The sequence below is a fragment of the Entelurus aequoreus genome, linkage group LG25 (assembly GCF_033978785.1).
Source record: "Entelurus aequoreus isolate RoL-2023_Sb linkage group LG25, RoL_Eaeq_v1.1, whole genome shotgun sequence".
NCBI classification, from domain to species: domain Eukaryota; kingdom Metazoa; phylum Chordata; class Actinopteri; order Syngnathiformes; family Syngnathidae; genus Entelurus; species Entelurus aequoreus.
The window spans coordinates 38,923,168-38,950,914 of record NC_084755.1 but is presented as its reverse complement, the minus strand read 5'-3'; the positions used below and the strand labels follow the sequence as shown (position 1 = coordinate 38,950,914).

At 36.3% G+C, this 27,747-nt stretch overlaps 1 pseudogene; it reads left to right on the top strand.

Moving 5' to 3' along the window:
* Positions 1–27,747, top strand: part of LOC133642865 (ras-related protein Rab-37-like) — a 76,284-nt pseudogene that overhangs the window by 44,456 nt on the left and 4,081 nt on the right.

Below are 27,747 nucleotides of genomic sequence, written 5' to 3'. Positions count from 1 at the left end.
GTTCAGTCATTTATTGTTTATTATCACATTTAAAAACAAGCCCAGTTGACCAAAGTGCATCAAAACAAAAAATAACAGCAGTGTCACAGAAGGATGAATAAAATACAATTATTATTGTTGTTTAAAGGCCTACTGAAAGCCACTACTACCGACCACGCAGTCTGATAGTTTATATATCAATGATGAAATCTTAACATTATAACACATGCCAATACGGCCGGGTTAACTTATAAAGTGACATTTTAAATTTGCCGCTAAACTTCCGGTTCGAAACGCCTCTGAGGATGACGTATGCGCGTGACGTAGACCGGGGAACACGGGTATGCCTTCCACATTGAAGCCAATACGAAAAAGCTCTGTTTTCATTTCATAATTCCACAGTATTCTGGACATCTGTGTTCGTGAATCTGTTGCAATCATGTTCATTGCATTCTGGAGAAGGAAGCTGAGCAAGCAAAGAAGAAAGTTGTCGGTGCGAAATGGACGTATTTTTCAAACGTAGTCAGCAACAACAGTACACAGCCGGCGCTTCTTTGTTTACATTCCCGAAAGATGCAGTCAAGATGGAAGAACTCGGATAACAGAGACTCTAACCAGGAGGACTTTTGACTTCGATACACAGACGCCTGTAGAGAACTGGGACAACACAGACTCTTACCAGGATTACTTTGATTTGGATGACAAAGACGCAGACGTGCTACTGTGAGTATGCAGCTTTGGCTTCTAAACATTTGATCGCTTGACCGTATGTGCGCAACTTTTTTTTGCGTATGTACGTAACTTTTTTAAAATATATAAGCTTTATGAACCTTGGGTTAGGTGAACGGTCTTTTGGGCTGAGTGATTGTGTGTGTTGATCAGGTGTTTGAATTGTATTGGCGTGTTCTATGGAGCTAGGAGCTAGCATAGGAGCTAGGAGCTAGCATAACACGTACCGTACCGTACGTGCGCGTCACGTACGTAACTTTTTAAAAATATATAAGCTTTATGAACCTTGGGTTAGGTGAACGGTCTTTTGGGCTGAGTGATTGTGTGTGTTGATCAGGTGTTTGAATTGTATTGGCGTGTTCTATGGAGCTAGGAGCTAGCAGAGGAGCTAGGAGCTAGCATAACAAACACGCAGGTGTTTTTATGCAGGATTAATTTGTGGCATATTAAATATAAGCCTGGTTGTGTTGTGGCTAATAGAGTATATATATGTCTTGTGTTTATTTACTGTTGTAGTCATTCCCAGCTGAATATCAGGTCTCACCCGCCTCTCACAGCATCTTCCCTATCTGAATAGCTTCAACTCCCCACTAGTCCTTCACTTGCACTTTACTCATCCACAAATCTTTCATCCTCGCTCAAATTAATGGGGAAATTGTCGCTTTCTCGGTCCGAATCTCTCTCACTTCATGCGGCCATCATTGTAAACAATAGGGAACTTTGCGTATATGTTCAACTGACTACGTCACGCTACTTCCGGTAAGGGCAAGCCTTTTTTTTATCAGATACCAAAAGTTGCAATCTTTATCGTCGTTGTTCTATACTAAATCCTTTCAGCAAAAATATGGCAATATCGCGAAATGATCAAGTATGACACATAGAATAGATCTGCTATCCCCGTTTAAATAAAAAAAATTCATTTCAGTAGGCCTTTAAGTGTACACAATTGGCCCCCAACCATTCTTGTACATCATGTACACAGTTCTGCACAGTCGTCATAGCAACCTGATTATTATAAACGGTGAAAAGAGACGTATTGTGCCTTGGGTTAGGTGAACGGTCTGGACAGAGAAAAGAGGACAGGTGCTAAAACTGAATCTTGGGCAGCATTGGCATCTGTCTACAGAAAAACTCCTGCTGGTCTTAAATGACTGGAACCATTTTAGAGCTGGACCCTTATTACCCGCACAAGACTCAAGGCGAGTTAGAAGAATGCTGTGGTCCTCCGTATCAAAAGCAGCAAGAACTGCAGATTGACCTGAGGCCACAGCTGAAAGCAGCTCATTAAAAACTCTTAAGTGTGTTATAGGGTTGTACAGTATACCGGTACTAGTATAGTATCACAGTACTAATACTTTTCTTGGTCCGTCCTCTGCGCTGGATGGACGCTTTTCTGCTTGCTCTCGCTTGCTCTTGCTTCTGCTTGCATTTTTTGCTACTATCTGCTGCTATTTTCTTACACAAAGAGCAACAGCTCTTGGATACTTACCAAACCAGTGGGACTATATTTTCTTTTAGATAACAGAGGCATTTTTCAATATTTTTACGACGTCCTCAACACTACGCGAGGAGGCCTACCATTCAAGATAAGCCTGAGCCCGAGCCTGTGCTACAGTGCTAAAGGTAATCAGCATAAGATGCCTCCTTTCTCTACGGAAGATTACCACAAACTGCTAAAGAAGATTTTACTGTTGGAAATAAAAATGAATCGGTTGGAAGTGAATTTAGAAGTGAATGGACAATGTGGCTACAACACCACTCTAGCACTCCTGTCGACTGAAAACACTGGACAGCACCATGCTACAACCCAGCTAACTAGCAACAATGAAGCTACGAAGAAACGGGAGGTCCCTGTAGAGGGTAATAAATCTACCAGTGAAAATCCTCCCTGGAACACACTTGGTGCAAAGCCAAAGAGAAGACCACCTCCCTGCGACAAGGGAGAATGGATATCTGGCAGGACCCAGCGCCCCGATATCTCTGATCTGACCGGCTGGCCTGCGCTACCATCTTCAGCCAGGCATACTGCGTCATCAACTCCACTGCCACGTAGGACACAGCAGCGGACAGCTGAGAAGAGGAGAACTACCAATAAACCTCCCCAGCAAGCAAGTGTCCAACTAAAGAACAGGTTTGCCCCACTGTTGATGGACAATGGATCCCCCTCTGATTGCCTGAATAACCCACCATCACCACGCAGAAGGGTAAGACCTGCTAACTTTACACCACAGAGAAAGCTAACGAGAGCTCCTGAAAATCTGATTGTGGGGGACTTTTCTGTAAAAGATATGAAAAGCAATAATAACACCAAAGTACTCTGCTTTCCGAAGGATATGGTATCTGACATGGAAAAAAGAATCCTGGAAATTGTCGCTGCACACCCAAATGTGAAAAATATCATCCTGCACATTGGTTTTAATGACATTGTAAAACAACAATCAAGAGAGCTGAAAGAGCACTTCAATAAACTCTTTGAAACAGTCAGCGCTGTGAATGCTGACGTTTTTATCAGTGGTCCTCTACCCCCAATCAGGAGAGGAGCTGAGAGATTCAGTAGACTTTACTCGCTGAATGAGTGGCTATCAAGTGCACTTCTTGCTCGTTCAATGCATTTTATTGACAATTTTAGCTTTTTCTGGGACCGCAGGCATCTTTTTAAGGCAGACGGACTTTGCCTGAATAAGATGGGAGTAAAGCTATTCATGAACAACATGTTTCACTTCCTGCATCTTGCATCTATCATCACTGCCAAGGACAAGAGACAAGAGGAGCCACCGAGGAAGGAAGACACAACACAGCCTATCAGGAACGTCGAAGGAGGACCGCCACTGCAAAAGGAGAACGTCGACCATGAGATACACCAGAGCAAAGAGGAGAGGTGTCTATCCTCCTCTACCGCCCCTCCCTCCATTCTGAATGCATGTGAAGATCCCTCCCCCACATCCCCCAAGCCATCCACGTCTCCATCTTTCTCCCTCCCTCAAGTAGACCTTTCTCCCCCCTTCTCCCCCTTGGAGTTCCGGGAGCTACCCCCACTCACGCCCCACCCTACTCAGATTTTTACCCCCCTAGATCATCGCTCACCTCCACCACCCCCTCCACGAAGGCGTGCTCCACAACCCCCCAGCCATACTTCACCTTTCTCACGCCAACCCCTTACACGCCCTCAACGTCCACCTTCAGTAGTTCGTCCCAGCTCTGACGCTGCTCACTCCCCCTCCCCCTTACGGCAAACCCCGCCTCGCCCTGACAGCAGTCCTGAATATTTCTGATACAGAAAAGGGTTCAGCAGTAGACCACATTATCAGCTGGGCCCAAGGTTGCCTACATCAAATCATGGCACCTTCTACATCCCTGTTGTGACTACCAAGAGAGTAAACATTGGGAAACTTAGCCACCCTGCTAACCTAAACAATCTCATTCCTATTATCTCCAAATCAAAGCCAACATCGAAGCCTGTCAATAACACCATCAGGATGGGTCTGCTCAATGTCAGGTCTCTGAATAGCAAATCATTTTTAGTCAATGATTTTATTAGCACTTCTAAACTTGACTTTATGTTTTTAACTGAAACATGGCTGGAACAAAATAACAGTGCAAGCATTCTGATCGAGACAGCACCCCCCAACTATAACTTCATTGATATATGTAGATCGGGGAAAAGAGGTGGAGGGGTTGCTGCTATATTTAAAAACATGTTTCAGGGGAAACAGATGTCACTCGGTGAGTTTACATCATTTGAATACCTGTGTGCTGTGTTGAAATGCTCTCCCAAAATTCTCTTGTTAATTATCTACAGGCCACCTAAATATTCTGCAAATTTTTTTGATGAGTTTACTGAACTATTGTCTAGCATCTCCACTGACTTTGACTGCCTGGTTATAACTGGTGATTTTAATTTTCATATTGACGATTTAAATGACAAGGGCGCAAAAGAACTTTTTACTATTTTAGACACATTTGAACTGTCTCAACATGTGAAAGAGGCTACACATTATAAGGGACACACCCTGGACCTGATTATCACAAAAGGTCTCAATGTTTCCGATGTTCTTGTGATTGATCCTTCATTGTCTGATCATTTCTGTGTTTTCTTTAATATTTCTGTAATTCCGGACACACAAACAGAATCAAAGAATGTCAAAAAGCGGTACATAAATGAACATGCTAATGTCCTCTTTAAAAACGCCATCTCCTCACTACCACCTCTAAACCCATGTCATGCTGATGATCTTGTAAGCAACTTTAATTCCAAAATTGTGAATATCATAGATATCATTGCACCTGTTACAGTTAAAACGATTTCTGGCAAGCAAAAGGCACCCTGGAGAAAATCTGCTGCTGTAACAGCCCAGAGAAGAGAGTGCAGGAAGGCTGAACGAATCTGGCGGAATACAAAACTTCATATTCACCATGACATCTATAAAGAGAGCCTCCAGGCCTACAATTTAGTCTTAAAAAGTGCTAGAGAAACATTCTTCTCCAATATCATAAACAGCAACACAAATAAGGCCAAAACCCTATTCACAATCGTTGACAGACTGACTAAACCCCCAACACAAATACCAGCCGAACTCCATTCCACGCAGAAATGCAATGACTTTGCATTCTTTTATACTGATAAAATTGAAGGCATCAGACGCACCATCAATATCTCAAGTAAAAAAGTTGGATCACCACCCCATTTAGGCAAAAGTAACACAGCAATGATGGCAAGCTTTAATGCCATAGACTCTAAAACTCTAGTGGAAACGGTGACAGCTCTAAAGTCATCCATCTGCTGCCTTGATGTTTTACCTACCAACTTCTTTAAGAATGTTTTTGACTGCCTATCAACAGACATCTTGCAAATAGTTAATAATTCTATTAAATCGGGCAATTTCCCGAAGGCTTTCAAAACTGCAGTCATTAAACCTCTTCTAAAAAAGCAGAGCCTAGATGCCTCTGTTATCAACAACTACAGACCAATTTCAAATCTACCATTCATAAGTAAAATAATTGAGAAAGTTGTCCTCCAACAACTAAATCACTTCTTGGCTTCTACTGGCTGCCACAACAACTTCCAGTCAGGATTTCGACCTCTTCATAGCACAGAGACGGCCCTTCTTCAAGTTATAAATGACATCCGTCTAAACACAGACTCTGGCAAAACTTCAGTATTAATGCTTTTGGACCTCAGTGCTGCATTTGACACTGTCGACCACTCAATACTTTTGGACAGGTTGGAAAACTGGGTGGGGATCTCAGGCACAGTTTTAAGCTGGTTCAAGTCATATCTACAAGATAGGAACTATTTTGTTTCCATTGGTGACTTTGTATCAGAACCAACCAACGTAACGTGTGGAGTCCCCCAAGGTTCAATCTTGGGGCCGACTTTATTTAACATCTATATGCTCTCACTAGGACAAATCATGCAAAATAATAACATTGACCATCATTGCTATGCCGATGACACCCAAATCTATGTAGCGCTATCACCAAATGACTATCGCCCCATAGATCTTCTGTGCCAGTGCATTGAGCAAGTCAAACACTGGATGTGCCAAAATTTCCTACAACTAAATGAAGATAAAACTGAGATAATTGTTTTTGGTGCTAAAAAAGAAAGGTTTAAAGTCATCCAACACCTTCAATCACTGTCCCTGAAAACCTCAAATAAAGCCAGAAATCTTGGGGTTATTTTAGATTCTGATTTACATTTCGACAGTCACATCAAATCAGTAACAAAATCGGCCTACTATCACCTCAAAAATGTAAAAAGACTTAGAGGGCTCATGTCAGCTCAAGACTTAGAAAAACTTGTACATGCCTTTATTACCAGTAGGCTAGACTATTGTAATGGTCTCCTTGCAGGTCTTCCCAAAAAAACTGTCAGGCAGCTACAGCTTGTTCAGAACGCTGCTGCTAGAGTTCTAACAAAGACCAAAAAATGTGAGCACATTACACCAATTCTTAAATCCTTACATTGGCTCCCTGTACATCAGAGAATAGATTTCAAAATCCTCCTGCTCACATATAAATCACTACATGGTCTAGGGCCCAAGTATATCACTGATATGCTCCCACTATATACGCCCTCTAGATCACTAAGATCTTCTGAGAGCAATCTGTTAGCGGTTCCAAGAGTAAACTCAAATCAAGGGAGATCATCATTCAGTCACTATGCAACACATAGCTGGAATAAACTTCCTGAAGATGTCAGACTCTCCCCAACTCTCACTACTTTTAAAACTAGACTGAAGACTTTTATGTTCACCTTAGCTTTCAGCTAAATCTTTTAATCTTTTAACTTTTAACGTCTGCACTGTTTTTATTTTTATTGTCTGCATTTTAATTTTGCTTTTATTTTCTTTCATTTCACTTTGTTGTCTGTGAAGCACTTTGAGTCTGCCTTGTGTATGAAAAGCGCTATACAAATAAAGTTGCCTTGCCTTGCCTTGCCTAATGAATCAAAAACGGTATTATACTTTGTTTGAAAAGTACCGGTTCCCGGGCATGACGTCACGGCGTAACATTGTTGGTTTTACAAGCAGAGGAGCATGTTGTGCAGCGCACACACACAGAGTACTTACAAGCAGACACAGTGTGTAGACAGAAAAGGGAGAATGGACGCATTTTGGTGTAGAAAGTAAAGATAAAGGTGAAGTTACAACACTGAAATGCTTTAAGGCATGGCTAGCTGTATTAGCTACTTCTAAATCACGAATCCTCGTCTCCGTGGCGACAAAGTAAGTTTCTTACAAGTACCTTTATCACTGTAGGACGAGGAATAGCTAAACATGCTTCACTACACACCGTAGGAGGATACAATAGCTCACCGGCGTCACAATGTAAACAAATGCCATGGGTGGATCTACACTAACATCTACTGTAATGATACCAAGTACAATAGCGTATCTAGTCGATACTACTATGTTTACATCGATATTTTTTTATCATCACAAAAAAATGTTTTTCCCTTTTTTAAATTCCTACTATGTGTATAAATCGGCATAGCAATGATGGTCAATGTTATTATTTTGCAAGATTTTGTCATGTCTGTGTTAATCATGTTTTTGTTTGGCCATGTTTTGCTTGGTTTTTGGACTCTCTTTTTAGTTCCTGGTTTCACTTCCTTGTTTTGTTTGGCTTCCATGGTCACCCATTAGTTTTCACCTGTCATGTCACGCACCTGTTTCACGTTTTGAGTCACGCACCTGTTGTTAATCATGTCTGTGTTTTTTCTGTCGTTGGTCCTGGCGACCTCGCACTTTTTCACCCCTCCACTTCATGTCATGTCACAGTTCTTTGCCAAGTAAGTTTTGTTCATTTATGCCACAGTTAGTGTTTTTGTTTTATTGTTCATAGTTTCTGCCTTTGTGCAAGTTTTGTGTTTATGCCCAAGTTTTGTATTTCCGCCTTTGTGCGCGCCTTTTGTTTCCATAGTCAAGTTTTTACCTCCGCTGTGAGCGCTTTTTGTTTATTCCTTTTTGTATTGTTAAAATTAAACATGCATTTAAATTCACGTCTTGCACGCGCCAATTTTCCGTTGCCTTCTGGGAGAACAAACCACGCCATAGACCCAGTCATGACAGTAACTTAAATAACACAGACATGATTAACAACAGGTGCGTGACTCAAAACGTGAAACAGGTGCGTGACATGACAGGTGAAAACTAATGGGTGACCATGGAAACCAAACCAAACAAGGAAGTGAAACCAGGAACTAAAAAGAGAGTCCAAAAAGCAAGCAAAACATGGCCAAACAAAAACATGATTAACACAATTATTAACGTAAATGACCGGCATAACCACAACACCAGGGGGAGCTCCACTAACCACGTTAAACTCAGATTCCGAACTAACAAAGGTCTTAACTCATTCTCTTTCTATGCCACATCAATGTGGAATGCGCTCCCAACAGGTATAAAAGAAAGGGCATCTCTATCCTCCTTCAAAACCGTAATAAAAGTTCACCTCCAGGCAGCTACAACCCTAAACTAACACCCTCCCCGGATTGCTAATAATCAAATGTAAACAATCAAATGCAGATACTTTTTCTTTTTCTTATGCCTTCTGATCTCTCTCTCTCTCTCTCTCTATGTCCACTACTTGATGTCCATATCCCCCCTCCCAACCCCCCCCCCCCTCCCTCCACACCCCTGATTGTAAATAATGTAAATAATTCAATGTGATTATCTTGTGTGATGACTGTATTATGATGATAGTATATATGATAGTATATATCTGTATCATGAATCAATTTAAGTGGACCCCGACTTAAACAAGTTGAAAAACGTATTCGGGTGTTACCATTTAGTGGTCAATTGTACGGAATATGTACTTCACTGTGCAACCTACTAATAAAAGTCTCAATCAATCAATCAATCAAACAGACATGACAGATTTGATAGATGTTAAATAAAGTCGGCCCCAAGATTGAACCTTGGGGGACTCCACATGTTACGTTGGTTGGTTCTGATACAAAGTCACCAATGGAAACAAAATAGTTCCTATCTTGTAGATATGACTTGAACCAGCTTAAAACGGTGCCTGAGATCCCCACCCAGTTTTCCAACCTGTCCAAAAGTATTGAGTGGTCGACAGTGTCAAATGCAGCACTGAGGTCCTAATAGCATTAATACTGAAGTTTTGCCAGAGTCTGTTTAGATGGATGTCATTTAAAACTTTAAGAAGGGCCGTCTCTGTGCTATGAAGAGGTCCAAATCCTGACTGGAAGTTGTTGTGGCAGCCAAGAAGTGATTTAGTTGTTGGAGGACAACTTTCTCAATGATTTTACTTATGAATGGTAGATTTGAAATTGGTCTGTAGTTGTTGATAACAGAGGCATCTAGGCTCCGCTTTTTTAGAAGAGGTTTAATGACTGCAGTTTTGAAAGCCTTCGGGAAATTGCCCGATTGAATAGAATTATTAACTATTTGCAAGACGTCTGTTGATAGGCAGTCAAAAACATTCTTAAAGAAGTTGGTAGGTAAAACATCAAGGCAGCAGGTGGATGACTTTAGAGCTGTCACCGTTTCCACTAGAGTTTTAGAGTCTATGGCAGGGGTCACCAACGCGGTGCCCGCGGGCACCAGGTAGCCCGTAAGGACCAGGGGCCGTACTTATCAAGCTTCTTAGAATTACTCCTAAGAAGTCTGCTAAGAGTTGACTTAAGAGTAAATAAATTCTTCGCTGAAAGCTGCACTTAAAAGTTAGTTATCAAGCGTCTTACTCACACTTTCAGCGAAGTGTAGGACTGAATCTTAAGTGTCACACTCAGAGCTGAATTACGACATTACTATGTGCCGTAAACGCAATTTTAGGTGACGTCATTTCTGTGTCCATAGAAATGACCAATCACGGAAGAGAATCCGTTGTCTAAGAATAAAGAAATATCTTGGAAATATTTAAGTGGACAATGGGAGTGTATATTTTGACAATAAACTACAAAATAATACAAAACAAACTAGTCCCCGCCGGCACTCACGCTACCGCTCCCTCTCTTCTCTCGCCCACACACTCACTGACGTCACTCACCTCACGGCCACACACATACGCTACTGTCATAACATTTTCTTTCCAATTCATTAATTAGGCAACTCATTTGAAACTGGTGTGGGTGGCTCTATATATACTAGCCCACTGCAGACACATGCAGAAATCAACAAGGAATCGAAAAGTATTAAATCTGTGACAAAAATAATATCCGCTCTGTCTAAACAATACCGTTTGATCAGCTGCTCGTCATCAAAAAAAAAAAAAACATTGTTCCGTTCCCTGAACGTTCGCGCACGTCTCTCTCGCCTCAGTGCCATCCCCTGCTGGCAACTCCTAACCACTTAAGACACCTCTGAAGGTCTCTTAAATATCGTGGAGAGTAGGAGTGATTCTTAGACTTAAGAACGTTGATAAAAAGCTTTTATTCTTAAGTTTGAGAGTAGGACTAAATTTCGCAAATTCTCAGGACTTAAGTGTAAAATGGCACTCTAAGAAGCTTGAGATAAGTAACCCGCTGGCCTGTTCTAAAAATAGCTCAAATAGCAGCACTTACCAGTGAGCTGCCTCTATTTTTGAAATTGTATTTATTTACTAGCAAGCTGGTCTCGCTTTGCTCGACATTTTTAATTCTAAGAGAGACAAAACTCAAATAGAATTTGAAAATCCAAGGAAATATTTGAAAGACTTGGTCTTCACTAACTGACAAAGAAACAGATAACAGATTTGGTGTCCAGTTCAAAGTGTGACATGATTTATTTAAAAATTTGAGAGTTGACTTTTGTATTTTACATGAGTTATTATTTGTACAAACATGGTGCAAAGTACCGTAATTTCCGGACTATAAGCCGCACCAGCTAAATTTAGGGGAAAATACAGATTGCTCCATATATAAGCCGCACCCGACTATAAGCCGCAGGGTTTTGATGTGTAATTACCGTAGTATATAGGGGTTCCTGCTACCACGGAGGGGATTGTCAGGACAGAGATGACTGTTTGGGAACGCAAAGCGTCCCATTTATTAACTATAAATCTTTCAATCATTCAATCAAACTTTCACATCTTTGACATGGCGAACAGCATTTGTGCAGAGTACAAATAATGCAACGGTGCAAAGTAATACAAAGTGCTCGCCTGTACGTTATCAAAATAACCAGCCTATATGAAAAGTCAGTCTTCAGTCATTGTGTCATCGTCTTCCTCCTGCGTACTAAAACCACCGGAATCCTCTTCGTCGGTGTCGGAGAAGAAGAGGCTGTATATAAGCCGCACCGTTGTATAAGCCGCAGGGACCAGAACGAGGGGGAAAAGTAGCGGCTTATAGTCCGGAAATTACGGTAATTAATGATTTGTTAAAAAATGTTAGTGGCTAGCTAGTTAAAATGGGATATTGTGATTTCACAAGACTGTCTTAGAAGTGATCATTTGAAAATGTTCAATTTAAAAAAATGTGCACTTAGAGAAAATATAAAAATAAAGTGTTGCATATTGATATTTATCTGTTTCTATATATATTTATTGTGAGAAATCATTAAGATGATCAGTGTTTCCACAAAGATAAATATCATTAATTATGAATAATAACATAGAGTTAAAGGTAAATTGAGCAAATTGGCTATTTCTCGCAATTTATTTAAGTGTGTATCAAACTGGTAGCCCTTTGCATTAATCAGTACCCAAGAAGTAGCTCTTGGTTTCAAAAAGGTTGGTGACCCCTGCTCTATGGCATTAAAGCTGGCCATCATTGCTGTGTTACTTTTGCCTAAATGTGGTGGTGATCCAACTTTTTTACTTGAGATACTGATGGCGCGTCTGATGCCTTCAATTTTATCAGTACAAAAGAATGCAAACTCATTGCATTTCTGCGTGGAATGGAGTTCGGCTGGTATTTGTGTTGGGGTTTTGGTCAGTCTGTCAACGGTTGCGAATAGGGTTTTGGCCTTATTTGTGTTGCTGTTTATGATATTGGAGAAGAATGTTTCTCTAGCACTTTTTAAGACTAAATTGTAGGTCTGGAGGCTCTCTTTATAGATGTCATGGTGAATATGAAGTTTTGTATTCCGCCAGATTCGTTCAGCCTTCCTGCACTCTCTTCTCTGGGCTGTTACAGCAGCAGATTTTCTCCAGGGTGCCTTTTGCTTACCAGAAATCGTTTTAACTCCAACAGGTGCAATGATATCTATGATATTCACAATTTTGGAATTAAAGTTGCTTTTTAAAGAGGACATTAGCATGTTCATTTATGTACCGCTTTTTGACATTCTTTGATTCTGTTTGTGTGTCCGGAATTACAGAAATATATTAAAAGAAAACACAGAAATGATCAGACAATGAAGGATCAATCACAAGAACATCAGAAACATTGAGACCATTTGTGATAATCAGGTCCAGAGTGTGTCCCTTACAATGAGTAGCCTCTTTCACATGTTGAGACAGTTCAAATGTGTCTGAAATAGTCAAACGTTCTTTTGCGCCCTTGTCATTCAAATCGTCAATATGAAAATTAAAATCACCAGTTATAACCAGGCAGTCAAAGTCAGTGGAGATGCTAGACAATAATTCAGTAAAACCATCGAAAAAATGTGCAGAATATTTAGGTGGCCTGTAGATAATTAACAAGAGAATTTTGGGAGAGCATTTCAACACAGCACACAGGTATTCAAATGATGTCAAATCACCAAGTCAATCAATCAATCAATGTTTATTTATATAGCCCTAAATCACAAAAGTCTCTAAGGGCTGCACAAGCCACAACGACATCCTCGGCACAGAGCCCACACAAGGGACGTCGATGTGAATGACAATGAGAAACCTTGGGGAGGATCGCATATGTGGATAACCCCCCCCCCTCTAAGTACAGTCCCTAGTGGATCCAACATAACAGTGAGAGTCCAGTCCATAGTGGGGCCAGCAGGAGACCATCCCGAGCGGAGACAGGTCAGTAGCACAGAGACGGCGAGCGGTCCACCCCGGGTCTCAGCTCTGGACAGCCAGCACCTCATCCATGGTCACCGGAACCAGAATAACCCAGCGAGGGGGCAGAGGAGAAAAGAAAACGGCAGATCAACTGGTCTAAAAAGGGGGTCTATTTAAAGGCTAGAGTATACAAATGAGTTTTAAGATGGGACTTAAATGCTTCTACTGAGGTAGCATCTCTAACTTTTACCGGTAGGGCATTCCATAGTATTGGAGCCCGCAGACTTTTTTTGGGCTCTTGGAATCACTAATAAGCCGGAGTTCTTTGAACGCAGATTTCTTGCCGGGACATATGGTACAATACAGTCAGCAAGATAGGATGGAGCTAGACCGTGTAGTATTTTATACGTAAGTAGTAAAACCTTAAAGTCACATCTTAAGTGCACAGGAAGCCAGTGCAGGTGAGCCAGTATAGGTATATATATATATATATATATATATATATATATATATATATATATATATATATATATATATATATATATATATATATATATATATATATATATATATGTATATATATATGTATGTGTATATAAAGGTATATACAGCATAGGTGTAATATGATCAAACTTTCTTGTTTTTGTCAAAAGTCTAGCAGCCGCATTTTGTACCATCTGTAATCTTTTAATGCTAGACATAGGGAGACCCGAAAATAAAACGTTACAGTAATCGAGACGAGACGTAACGAACGCATGAATAATGATCTCAGCGTCGCTAGTGGACAAAATGGAACGAATTTTAGCGATATTACGGCGATGAAAGAAGGCCGTTTTAGTAACACTCTTAATGTGTGACTCAAACGAGAGAGTTGGGTGGAAGATAATACCCAGATTCTTTACCGAGTCTCCTTGTTTAATTGTTTGGTTGTCAAATGTTAAGGTGGTATTATTAAATAGATGTCGGTGTTGAGCAGGACCGATAATCAGCATTTCCGTTTTCTTAGCGTTGAGTTGCAAAAAGTTAGCGGACATCCATTGTTTAATTTCATTAAGACACGCCTCCAGCTGACTACAATCCGGCGTGTTGGTCAGCTTTAGGGGCATGTAGAGTTGAGTGTCATCAGCATAACAGTGAAAGCTAACACGTATGATGTCACCTAGCGGCAGCATGTAAATACTAAAGAGTGCAGGACCAAGAACCGAACCCTGGGGGACTCCGCACGTTACCTTAACATAGTCCGAGGTCACATTGTTATGGGAGACACACTGCATCCTGTCAGTAAGATAAGAGTTAAACCAAGACAAGGCTAAGTCTGACATCCCAATACGCGTTTTGATACGCTCTAATAAAATATTATGATTAACAGTATCGAAAGCGGCGCTAAGATCAAGAAGCAGCAACATAGATGACGCATCAGAATCCATCGTTAGCAATAGATCATTAGTCATTTTTGCGAGGGCTGTCTCCGTAGAGTGATCTGCCCTGAAACCGGATTGAAAAGGTTCACAGAGATTGTTAGACGCTAAGTGTTCATTTAGCTGCTGTGCAACAATTTTTTCGAGGATTTTCGAGATAAACGGAAGGTGGGACACCGGCCGGTAGTTTACCATGAGGCCAGGATCGAGGTTAGTGACATCTGTTTCCCCTGAAACATGTTTTTAAATATAGCAGCAACCCCTCCACCTCTTTTCCCCGATCTACATATATCAATGAAGTTATAGTTGGGGGGTGCTGTCTCCATCGGAATGCTTGCACTGTTATTTTGTTCCAGCCATGTTTCTGTTAAAAACATAAAGTCAAGTTTAGAAGTGGTAATAAAATCATTGACTAAAAATGATTTGCTATTCAGAGACCTGACATTGAGCAGACCCATCCTGATGGTGTTATTGACAGGCTTTGATTTGGAGAGAATATGAATGAGATTGTTAGGTTAGCAGGGTGGCTAAGTTTCCCAATGTTATAATAAATAATAAACATATGTTTCATGTACCCTAACATTTTTTGTTCAAATGAAGCCAATGATGCCATTTTTTTGTGGTCCCCTTTATTTAGAAAAGTATCGAAAGTTCTCGAAATACATTTTGGTACTGGTACCGGTACCAAAATATTGGTATCGGGACAACCCTAGTCTGTTATGTTGTGATTTAAAACCAGACTGAAACTTCTCCCCAATATCATTTGAGTCCATCATAAACAACCTTCTCTAGGACCATGGATACAAATGGCGACTTAGAGATTGGTTTAAAGTAACACACCATTAAAGTGTCTTGGCTTGTTTGTTTTTTTTAAACTATTTTTTATTATGGCAGTCAGGGAACAAAAATCCAGCGTTTTATAAGGCGCAGGGTTGAAAGTGTCGGAAAAAAGTAGCGACTTATAGTTTGGAATTTACAGCTGATTTCTAATTCTTTTATGTGTTGTGGTTCATGTTGATAAGGATGCAGTGTTGTGCGGAGGTGTACTTGTAACACATGTTATAAGCAAAATGTACCTGTCTTCTCTTTTTGTGTCATTGGGTTGCTTGAGTGTAGTTCACTTTTACGACACTGGAGGGGGGTATGGAACGCGTCATCGTCTCATCAGCAAACTGAAAGTCCCTTGTCCATTATTTAAATGGCAGTACAATACAGAGTGAGTTACTTTATTTACACTTTCTGTGTGCTTAAAAGTTATTGTTGTGATGCTATTTACTTTATGTTCATCATTACATCGCTTAGGGCTGGGATGTTCAGATTCTGTGCATTGATGTACAAACCTCGTTTCCATATGAGTTGGGAAATTGTGTTAGATGTAAATATAAACGGAATACAATGATTTGCAAATCCTTTTCAAGCCATATTCAGTTGAATATGCTACAAAGACAACATATTTGATGTTCAAACTCATAAACTTTGTTGGTTTTTTTTGCAAATAATAATTAACTTAGAATTTGATGCCAGCAACACGTGACAAAGTAGTTGGGAAAGGGCATGTTCACCACTGTGTTACATGGCCTTTCCTTTCAACAACATTCAGTAAACGTTGATGTAACACGTGGCTTGGCATTGTCTTGCTGAAATAAGCAGGGGCGTCCATGGTAACGTTGCTTGGATGGCAACATATGTTGCTCCAAAACCTGTATGTACCTCTCAGCATTAATGGTGCCTTCACAGATGTGTAAGTTACCCATGTCTTGGCCACTAATACACCCCCATACCATCACACATGCTGGCTTTTACACTTTGCACCTATAACAATCCGGATGGTTCTTTTCCTCTTTGGTCCGGAGGACATGACGTCCACAGTTTCCAAAAACAATTTGAAATGTGGACTCGTCAGACCACAGAACACTTTTCCACTTTGCATCAGTCCATCTTAGATGAACTCAGGCCCAGCGAAGCCGACGGCGTTTCTGGGTGTTGTTGATAAACGGTTTTCGCCTTGCATAGGAGAGTTTTAACTTGCACTTACAGATGTAGCCACCAACTGTAGTTACTGACAGTGGGTTTCTGAAGTGTTCCTGAGCCCATGTGGTGATATCCTTTACACACTGATGTGGCTTGTTGATGCAGTACAGCCTGAGGGATGGAAGGTCACGGGCTTAGCTGCTTACGTGCAGTGATTTCTCCAGATTCTCTGAACCCTTTGATGATATTACGGACCGTAGATGGTGAAATCCCTAAATTCCTTGCAATAGCTGGTTGAGAAATGTTGTTCTTAAACTGTTCAACAATTTGCTTAGGCATTTGTTGACAAAGTGGTGACCCTCGCCCCATCCTTGTTTGTGAATGACTGAGCATTTCATGGAATCTACTTTTATACCCAATCATGGCACCCACCTGTTCCCAATTAGCCTGCACACCTGTGGGATGTTCCAAATAAGTGTTTGATGAGCATTCCTCAACTTTATCAGTATTTATTGCCACCTTTCCCAACTTTGTCACGTGTTGCTGCCATCAAATTCTAAAGTTAATGATTATTTGCAAAAACAATTTTTTTATGAGTTTGAACATCAAATATGTTGTCTTTGTAGCATATTCAACTGAATATGCGTTGAAAAGGATTTACAAATCATTGTATTCCGTTTATATTTACATCCAACACAATTTCCCAACTCATATGGAAACGGGGTTTGTACATTAGGGTTGTCCCGATACCAATATTTTGGTACAGGTACCAAAATGTATTTCGATACTTTTCGATACCGTTCGATACTTTTCTAAATAAAGAGGACCACAAAAAAATGTCATTATTGTCTTTATTTGAACAAAAAATGTTAGGGTACATGAAACATATGTTTATTATTGTCATTTAGTACTTAAATAAAATAGTGAACATACATAAGACTCCTAATTAGCCTGCTGACGTATGCGGTAACATATTGTGTCATTTATCATTCTATTATTTTGTACACATTATGAGGGACAAACTGTAAAAATTGATTATTAATCCACTTGTTCATTTACTGTTTACTGTTTGAACATGTTCTATCTACACTTCTGTTAAAATGTAATAATCACTTATTCTTCTCTTCTTTGATACTTTACATTAGTTTTGGGTGATAGCACTCATTTAGGTATCGATGCGATACCAAGTAGACACAGGATCATACATTAGTCATATTCAAAGTCCTCATGTGACGTATTTACTGACTTTATAAACATAATATGAATTTTTAAAAAAGGAAAAAAGATTTTGAGACGATAAAAAATATCCACGTAATCATAGTAGTGTCGACTAGATACGCTGTTGTACTTGGTATCATTACAGTGGATGTCAGGTGTAGATCCACCCATGGCATTTGTTTACATTGTGACGGCGGTGAGCTATTGTATCCTCCTCCTATGGATACTTGTAAGAAACTAATTTTATTTGTCGCCATGGAGACGATGATTAGTGATTTAGAAGTAGCTAAAACACTGTGGATGGATGTTAGCCGCTAACTAGCTAGCCATGTCTTAAAGCAGCTCTTCCTGAGGGTGTTTCAGTGTTATAACTTCACCTTTATCTTGACTTTTTACACCAAACTGCGTCCATTCTCCCTTTGCTGTCTACACACTGTGTCTGCTTGTAAGTACTCTGTGTGTGTGCGCTGCCCAACATGCTCCTCTGCTCGTAAAACCAGCAATGTCACCACGCGCCATCATGCTTTTTTGATTGATTAGTACCGCGATACTATACTAGTACCGGTGCACCGTACCACCCTGGTGTATACACAGCTAAGTGATGTATATTTCAACAGACTTGTGCTTGTATTTAATTGCATTGTGGTCACTTTAGTTGATCTATAATGATTGTAATTGTTTTGAATAGGAAACCACACACACACAAAAACAACTCATGCATGTCTTCAATAGACAATTGAAACTACAAATCTGGACTTGGACAATCTATTATTTCTCCAGCACTCACCTGAACGCATATTTGCTGTCCTGACCCCCAACTCCCTGAAGTGATCGCTAATCCATATTAAAGCAGTCGTAGTCGTCACTACACAAATGATACTGTTTATAGTCCCGGCGAAAAAGTAGCCTGTGAATATTAACTAAATGGTAATAACGTTACAATTATAACAGCAGAAGTGTTCTTTTTTTTTTTTTAGACAGCACAAAAAAACAGCGTGACAAAACTGGCAGATATACGTAAACCACAAAAGGGCTGCCTGGAACTGTTCCTATTCCCCCATGACTCAGCACTCCTGATCTCAGGCCAGGAAAGTTCCAAGTTGAGGAAGCTCCAAAATAACCAACTGTCACTAAACCTTGCTGAAAGTGAATCCATTCCTGACAAAAAGATGGTAACACTTTAGTATGGGGAAGACATATTCACCATTAATTAGTTGCTTATTAACATGCAAATTAGTAACATATTGGCTCTTAATTAGTCATTATTAAGTACTTATTAATGCCTTATTATATAACCAGTAAGCCATGAACTAAGAGTCTTCCCTCAATATCCTCAGAATTATTGCTTATTAGTAACCCTAACCCTTATATGTTACCCTAGTGCAGGGGTCGGCAACCCGCGGCATGCGGCTCTTTAGCGCCACCCTAGTGGCTCTCTGGAGCTTTTTCAAAAATGTATGAAAAATGGAAAAAGATGATGGGAAAAAAATATATTTATTGTTTTAGTATGGTTACTGTAGGGCAGGGGTCACCAACCTTTTTGAAACCAAGAGCTACTTCTTGGGTAGTGATTAATGCGAAGGGCTACTAGTTTGATACACACTTAAATAAATTGCCAGAAATAGCCAATTTGCTCATTTTACCTTTAACTCTATGTTATTATTAATAATTAATGATATTTACACTTAATTGAACGGTTTAAAAGAAGAGAAAACACGAAAAAAATGACAATTAAATTTTGAAACATAGTTTATCTTCAATTTCGACTCTTTAAAATTCAAAATTTAACAGAAAAAAAGAAGAGAAAAAGTAGCTAATTCGAATCTTTTTGAAAAAATAAAAAAAATAATTTATGGAACATCATAAGTAATTTTTCCTGATTAAGATTAATTTTAGAATTTTGATGACATGTTTTAAATAGGTTAAAATCCAATCTGCACTTTGTTAGAATATATAACAATTAGACCAAGCTATATTTCTAACAAAGACAAATCATTATTTCTTCCAGATTTTCCAGAACAAAAATTTTAAAAGAAATTCAAAAGACTTTGAAGTAAGATTTAAATTTGATTCTACAGATTTTCTAGATTTGCCAAAATAATTTTTTTGAATTTTAATCATAAGTTTGAAGAAATATTTCGCAAATATTCTTCGTCGAAAAAACAGAAGCTAAAATGAAGAATTAAATTAAAATGGATTTATTATTCTTTACAATAAAAAAAATAAATGTACTTGAACATTGATTTAAATTGTCAGGAAAGAAGAGGAAGGAATTTAAAAGGTAAAAAGGTATATGTGTTTAAAAATCCTAAAATAATTTTTAAGGTTGTATTTTTTCTCTAAAATTGTCTTTCTGAAAGTTATAAGAAGCAAAGTAAAAAAAATTAATGAATTTATTCAAACAAGTGAAGACCAAGTCTTTAAAATATTTTCTTGGATTTTCAAATTATATTTGAGTTTTGTCTCTCTTAGAATTAAAAATGTCGAGCAAAGCGAGACCAGCTTGCTAGTAAATAAATACAATTTAAAAAATAGAGGCAGCTCACTGGTAAGTGCTGCTATTTGAGCTATTTTTAGAACAGGCCAGCGGGCTACTCATCTGGTCCTTACGGGCTACCTGGTGCCCGCGGGCACCGCGTTGGTGACCCCTGCTGTAGGGGGACAAACATGACACAAACCTCCCTAATTGTTATAAATCACACTGTTTGTATTAAACATGCTTCACTGATTCGAGTATTTGGCGAGCGCCGTTTTGTCCTACTAATTTTGGCGGTCCTTGAACTCACCTTAGTTTGTTTACATGTATAACTTTCTCCGACTTGTTTTATGCCACTTCTTTTTCTGTCTCATTTTGTCCACCAAACCTTTAACGTTGTGCATGAATGCACAAAGGTGAGTTTTGTTGATGTTATTGACTTGTGTGGAGTGCTAATCAGACATATTTGATCACTGCATGACTGCAAGCTAATCGATGCTAACATGCTATTTAGGCATTGCATCATTATGCCTCATTTGTAGCTATATTTGAGCTCATTTAGCTTCTTTTAAGTCCTCTTAATTCAATTGATATCTCATGACACACTATCTGTATGTAATATGGCTTCTAATTTGTTGCGGCTCCAGACAGTTTTGTTTTTGTATTTTTGGTCCAATATGGTTCTTTCAACATTTTGGGTTGCCGACCCCTGCCCTAGTGTCCAAATAACTCTAAATTAAGTCTTTTGTTACTTTAATAAGCAACTAATTAATGGTGAATATGTTCCCCATACTGAAGTGTTACCAAAAAGATATATTTTACAGACAGAAAGTTACACTTTATCCCATGCTTACATCTCATTGTGCAACATGTGAAGGTTTTAGGGCAGAGGTATCCAAAGTGCGGCCCGGGGCCCATTTGCGGCCCGCAGCTAATCGTTTACCGGCCCCCCACACATTCTGCAAAAATTGCAAAATTGATAGTATTGCAAAAATAAACATTTTAAAACAGTGGAATGAGGTGAAATCTAACGAGAAAAAGTTGCAATGTTGACACAAAGCTGCCATGCAGGTTGTTTTTTTTTCTTTTGTCTTTGTTTTTTTTTTTTTTTTTTTTGCCATTGCTCGGGAAAAAAGAAAAAAAATCTATGTTACAATGAATTATTACTTAAAAAATTTCACTTTGAAATGTTTTATGTGGAAAAAATATTGCATATATTGCGTGGTTGCCATATAAAAACATCAAAGTTTTATTTGACAAAAGAGCATAAAACAACCAAAATAATAGTTCAAACGTAAAATGGACGGATATATCTGAAGTTGATCTCGTAATTTAAGTGTGAAAAGTAAAAAAAAACCTAATAAAAATGTATCACTTTATGAGTGGGAGACCTTTTGGTTCCCAAATATATTTAGTGGGATTTTATTTAACTTTTCACTGTGATTACTCAAAAATATTAAAGAATTAAAATCAATGGTGTCCTGCATTATTGATCTTTTAGGGCTCTAATTACTAAATACTGCATATTTCAGTTTTACTATAAAAAACAAAGTTGTCTTTGACAGAAAAGGCATAAAACCTGTTTTTTTTTTTTACTTGATATCAACCTCAAGTTGATATAAAGATATACTGTAAAAAAAAAGTAAATGATAATTTGACTTATTTTTAACATTTTAATGACTGAGACCCTTGACCCTTGATGGGTCCCCGGGAGTCCTAAAGGTTAAAAAAAAAAAATCGATATATTTTGTCATGGTTTGAAAATGAAAAATATCAAAATGGCCCCCGTGTGCTTAAATTTTTCCGTGTGTGGCCCTCAGTGGAAAAAGTTTGGACACCCCTGTTTTAGGGGAACTAAATGGGATCTCTGAAAGGGGTACAAATGATTTCCAAATAAACACAATTTATTCTGTAGTATTGAAACTGTGAGTGACAGGCGACAAGGGGGCCACACGAGATAAAACAATGTTCGTCAATTATTGTAACGTACGTCGAAACGCTTTAAGGACGGCAGGAATTCCATCCATGACTTGATTTATTGTTGGCCAAAACCACAACAAAAACATTATTGTCTAGCAAACTGGCCATTTTCTGCCATACAAACCAGAATTAAACCAACTCTTTGTCATCTGTCATATCAACATTATATATATATATATATATATATATATATATATATATATATATATATATATATATATATATATATATATATATATATATATATATATATATATATATATATATAACTTTTTATAGGATATATTTTACAGACAGAAAGTTACAAGAATGTACATTTTATCCCATGCTTACATCTCATTGTGCAACATGTGAAGGTTTTAGGGGAACTAAATGGGATCTCTGAAAGGGGTACAAATGATTTCCAAATAAACACAATTTATTCTGCAGGATTGAAACTGTGAGTGACAGGCAACAAGGGGCCACACGAGATAAAACAATGTTCGTCAATTATTGTAACGTACGTCAAAACGCTTTAAGGACGGCAGGAATTCCATCCATGACTTGATTTATTGTTGGCCAAAACCACAACAAAAACATTATTGTCTAGCAAACTGGCCATTTTCTGCCATACAAACCAGGAGTAAACCAACTCTTTGTCATCTGTCATATCAACATTATATATATATAGTATATATATAACTTTTTATAGGATATATTTTACAGACAGAAAGTTACAAGAATGTAGACTTTATCCCACGCTTACATCTCATTGTGCAACATGTGAAGGTTCTCAGGAAATGACTGCTGTCTTTTGATTCTAGTAAGACATTTCAATTGTTATGTCAATATTCAATCAACCAGACAAACACTCCTGTCTAGTGATCAGAGGCAGGTGAGCCCCTTGGTCAATGAACACTAATCAGGAGCAGGTGTGGAGAGCAGCGCTGAGACACATTGGCTGCAAGATAAAAGCAAAACAGGAAGTGGAAGAAGCAACCAAAACATAACAGGTCGCTCTGATGGCAATGATGTTTTTTTCAGGAATATGGTGTTCCCTTCATGGAAACCAGCGCCAAGACGGGAATCAATGTGGAGCTGGCATTTCTGGCAGTCGCCAAGTAAGTGAATAGACTTCTGACTTGCACGTCAAATAGCAGATGTCCTGGTCTGTGCTCGGCAGACAAGCAAACGTCCATTGTATCCACTTTAAAATGAGCGGTAACCATAGTAACCACGCCGTCACCATAGGACGCCAGTAAGAGTCAAACAGTCGAGATGGCAGCTTTGGATCTTTAATGACTTTCAGTAGGTAAGGTTGTATTTTGGCCTTATTCCTGTGAGAATCCTGCGTGTGACTAAAGCTATTTACAATATAGTTTGTCTGCGTTAGCACTTATAATAACTCTATCACTAATAATTGTTCATATTTATTATAAAATGACTAAGACTTGTTAATATTTATAATAACAATATGACTAATACTTGTTAATATTTATAATAACAATATCACTAATACTTGTTAATACTTATAATAACAATATCACTAATACTTGTTAATACTTATAATAATATGACTAATACTTGTTCATATTTATAATACATCACTAATACTTGTTAATATTTATAATAATATGACTAATATTTGTTAATATTTATAATAAAAATATGACTAATACTTGTTCATATTTATAATAACAATATCACTAATACTTGTTGATATTTATAATAACAATATCACTAATACTTGTTAATATTAATAATAACAATATCACTAATACTTAATATTATAAAAGTATCACTAAAACTTGGTAATGTTTATAATAACAATATCACTAATACTTGTTAACATTTATAATAATATGACTAATACTTCTTAATATTCATAATAATATCACAAATACTTGTTAATATTTATAATAATATCACTAATACTTGTTAATATTTATAATATCAATATCACTAATACTTGTTAATATTTATAATAATATGACTAATACGTGTTAATATTTATAATAATATAATTAATACTTGTTAATATTTATAATAACAATATCACTAATACTTGTTAACATTTATTATAATAATATCACTAATACTTGTTAATATTTATAATAATATGACTAATATGTGTTAATATTTATAATAATATAATGAATACTTGTTAATATTTATAATAACAATATCACTAATACTTGTTAATATTTATAATAACAATATCACTAATACTTGTTAATATTTGTAATAACAGTATCACTATTACTTGTTAATATTTGTAATAATATGACTAATACTTGTTAATATTTATAATAACACTATCACCAATACTTGTTAATATTTATAATAACAATATCACTAATACTTGTTAATATTTATAATAACAATATCACTAATACGTGTTAATGTTTATAATAACAGTATCACTAATACTTCTTAATATTTGTAATAATATGACTAATAATTGTTAATATTTATAATAACAATATCACTAATACTTGTTAATATTTATAATAACACTATCACCAATACTTGTTAATATTTATAATAACAATATCACTAATACTTAATATTTATAATAACAATATCACTAATACGTGTTAATGTTTATAATAACAGTATCACTAATACTTCTTAATATTTGTAATAATATGACTAATAATTGTTAATATTTATAATAACAATATCACTAATACTTGTTAATATTTATAATAATACGATTAATAATTGTTCATATTAATAACAATATCACTAATACTTGTTAATATTTATAATAATATGACTAATACTTGTTAATATTTATAATGACAATATGACTAATACTTGTTAATATTTATAATAACAATATCACTAATACTTAATATTATAAAAGTATCACTAATACTTGGTAATGCTTATAATAACAATATCACTAATACTTGTTAATATTTATAATAACAATATGACTAATACTTGTTAATATTTATAATAACAATATGACTAATACTTGTTAATATTGCAGTCACCAAATGTAAAGTTGGCACTTATGGATGTTTCCTTCCATCCATCACATTTTGAAATACATTTTTTCATGACCAGACAAAAGTGGGAACAACAAAGGCTGTTTGCTGTTAAACAATCTTTTCACGAAGTGTTGCCATGACACGTGAGTGTGGGCAATAACATCATGTTTACACTGCAAATATTACACTCACTCTCACATCCATCATAGCACCTTTGCTAACCAAACCAACATGGATTTAATTCCTTCTTGCTACTTTTCTAAATAAAGTGGCACCACAGAAATTCAATATTGGCTTTATTTGAACAAAAACTTCTGATACATGAAACACAATGGATTATTAATCTAGTGTTAGTATTTACTGTTAATATCTGCTTACTTTGTTCTATCTACACTTGTGTTCAAATGTAATGATCACTTATTCTTCTCTTCTTTGATACTTAGCTTCTTTGATATTTCTTTGATACTTAAATTTGGGTATGGATCTGATACCAAGTAGTTACAGGATCATACATTGGTCATGATTCAAGTTCTCACGTGTCAAGGAACGTATTTACTGACTTTATGAACAATAAAAGAGACAAAAGACTTTCAGATAATAAAAATATCGATGTAATCATTATAGTATTGACTATATATGGTATATATATATATATATATATATATATATATATATATATATATATATATATATATATATATATATATATATATATATATATATATATATATATATATATACGTGTGTGTGTGTGTGTGTGTGTGTGTGTGTGTGTGTGTGTGTGTGTGTGTGTGTGTGTGTGTGTGTGTGTGTGTGTGACTATTAGTGGTACTTTTTTAACATAAGTATAAAACATGAATAACATAAAATGTATAAAACAATAACACATAAAGTATAAAAAACAAATAACAAAAAGTATCTAACATGAATAACATCAAAAGTATACAACATGAATAACATCAAAAGTATACAATATGAATAACATAAAAAGTATAAAACATGAATAATATAAAAAGTATAAAACATGAATAATATAAAAACTATAAACCATGAATAACATAAAAAGTATAAAACATGAATAACAAAAAGTATAAAACATGAATAACATAAAAAGTATAAAACATGAATAACAGTATACAACATGAATAACAAAAAGTATAAAACATGAATAACATAAAAAGTATAAAACATGAATAACATAAACAGTATACAATATGAATAACAAAAAGTATAAAACATGAATAACATAAAAAGTATACAACATTAATAACAAAAAGTATAAAACATGAATAACATAAAAAGTATAAAACATGACTAACATAAAAAAGTATACAACAATAATAATATTATGAGTATAAAACACGCATTAATAACATAAATCGTATGAAACATGAATAACAAACAGTATAAAACATTAATCCCAAAAAAGTATAACATATGAATAACATAAAAAGTATAAAACATGAATAACAAAAAGTATAACACATAAACAAGATAAAAAGTATAAAACATGAATAACAAAGTATACAACATTAATAACATACAATGTATAAAACACTAAAAACATAAAAAGTATAAAACATGAATAGCATAAAAAGTGTAAAACATAAATAAGATAAAAAGTATAAAACATGAATAAAAGAGACAAGATTTTGAGATAATAAAAATATCGATGTAATCATTATAGTATCGACTATATATACTTATGTATATAAGTATAATAATAATAATAAAACATGAATAACATAACAAGTATGAAACAATAACACAAAGTAAAAAACGAATAACAAAAAGTATATAACATTAATAAAATAAAAAGTATAAAACATGAATAACATAACATGTATAAAACAATAACATAAAGTAAAAAAACGAATAACAAAAAGTATATAACATGAATAAAATAAAAAGTATAAAACATTAACATAAAAAGTATAAGACATTAACAACATAAAAAGTATAAAACAATAAAGTATAAAACACAAAAACTATATAACATTAATAACATACACATTATAAAACATTAAAAACAAAGTATAAAACAAGAATAACATAAAAAGTATAAAACATTAATAACATAAAATGTATAAAATATTAACATAAGTATAAAATAGTATTAACATAAAAAGTTTCATAGACAAGAAGTGTGTTATGTGTTAGAATATTTACACGGGGGAGGAGCAAGGTGACAGGTGTGTTCCTCTCCTATTATGAGTATACACTCTTATTGTGAGTATACACTCCTATTATGAGTATACACTCCTATTGTGAGTATACACTCCTATTGTGAGTATACACTCTTATTGTGAGTATACACTCTTATTGTGAGTATACACTCCTATTGTGAGTATACACTCTTATTGTGAGTATACACTCTTATTGTGAGTATACACTCTTATTGTGAGTATACACTCCTATTGTGAGTATACACTCCTATTGTGAGTATACACTCTTATTGTGAGTATACACTCTTATTGTGAGTATACACTCCTATTGTGAGTATACACTCCTATTGTGAGTATACACTCCTATTGTGAGTATACACTCTTATTGTGAGTATACACTCCTATTGTGAGTATACACTCATATTGTGAGTATACACTCT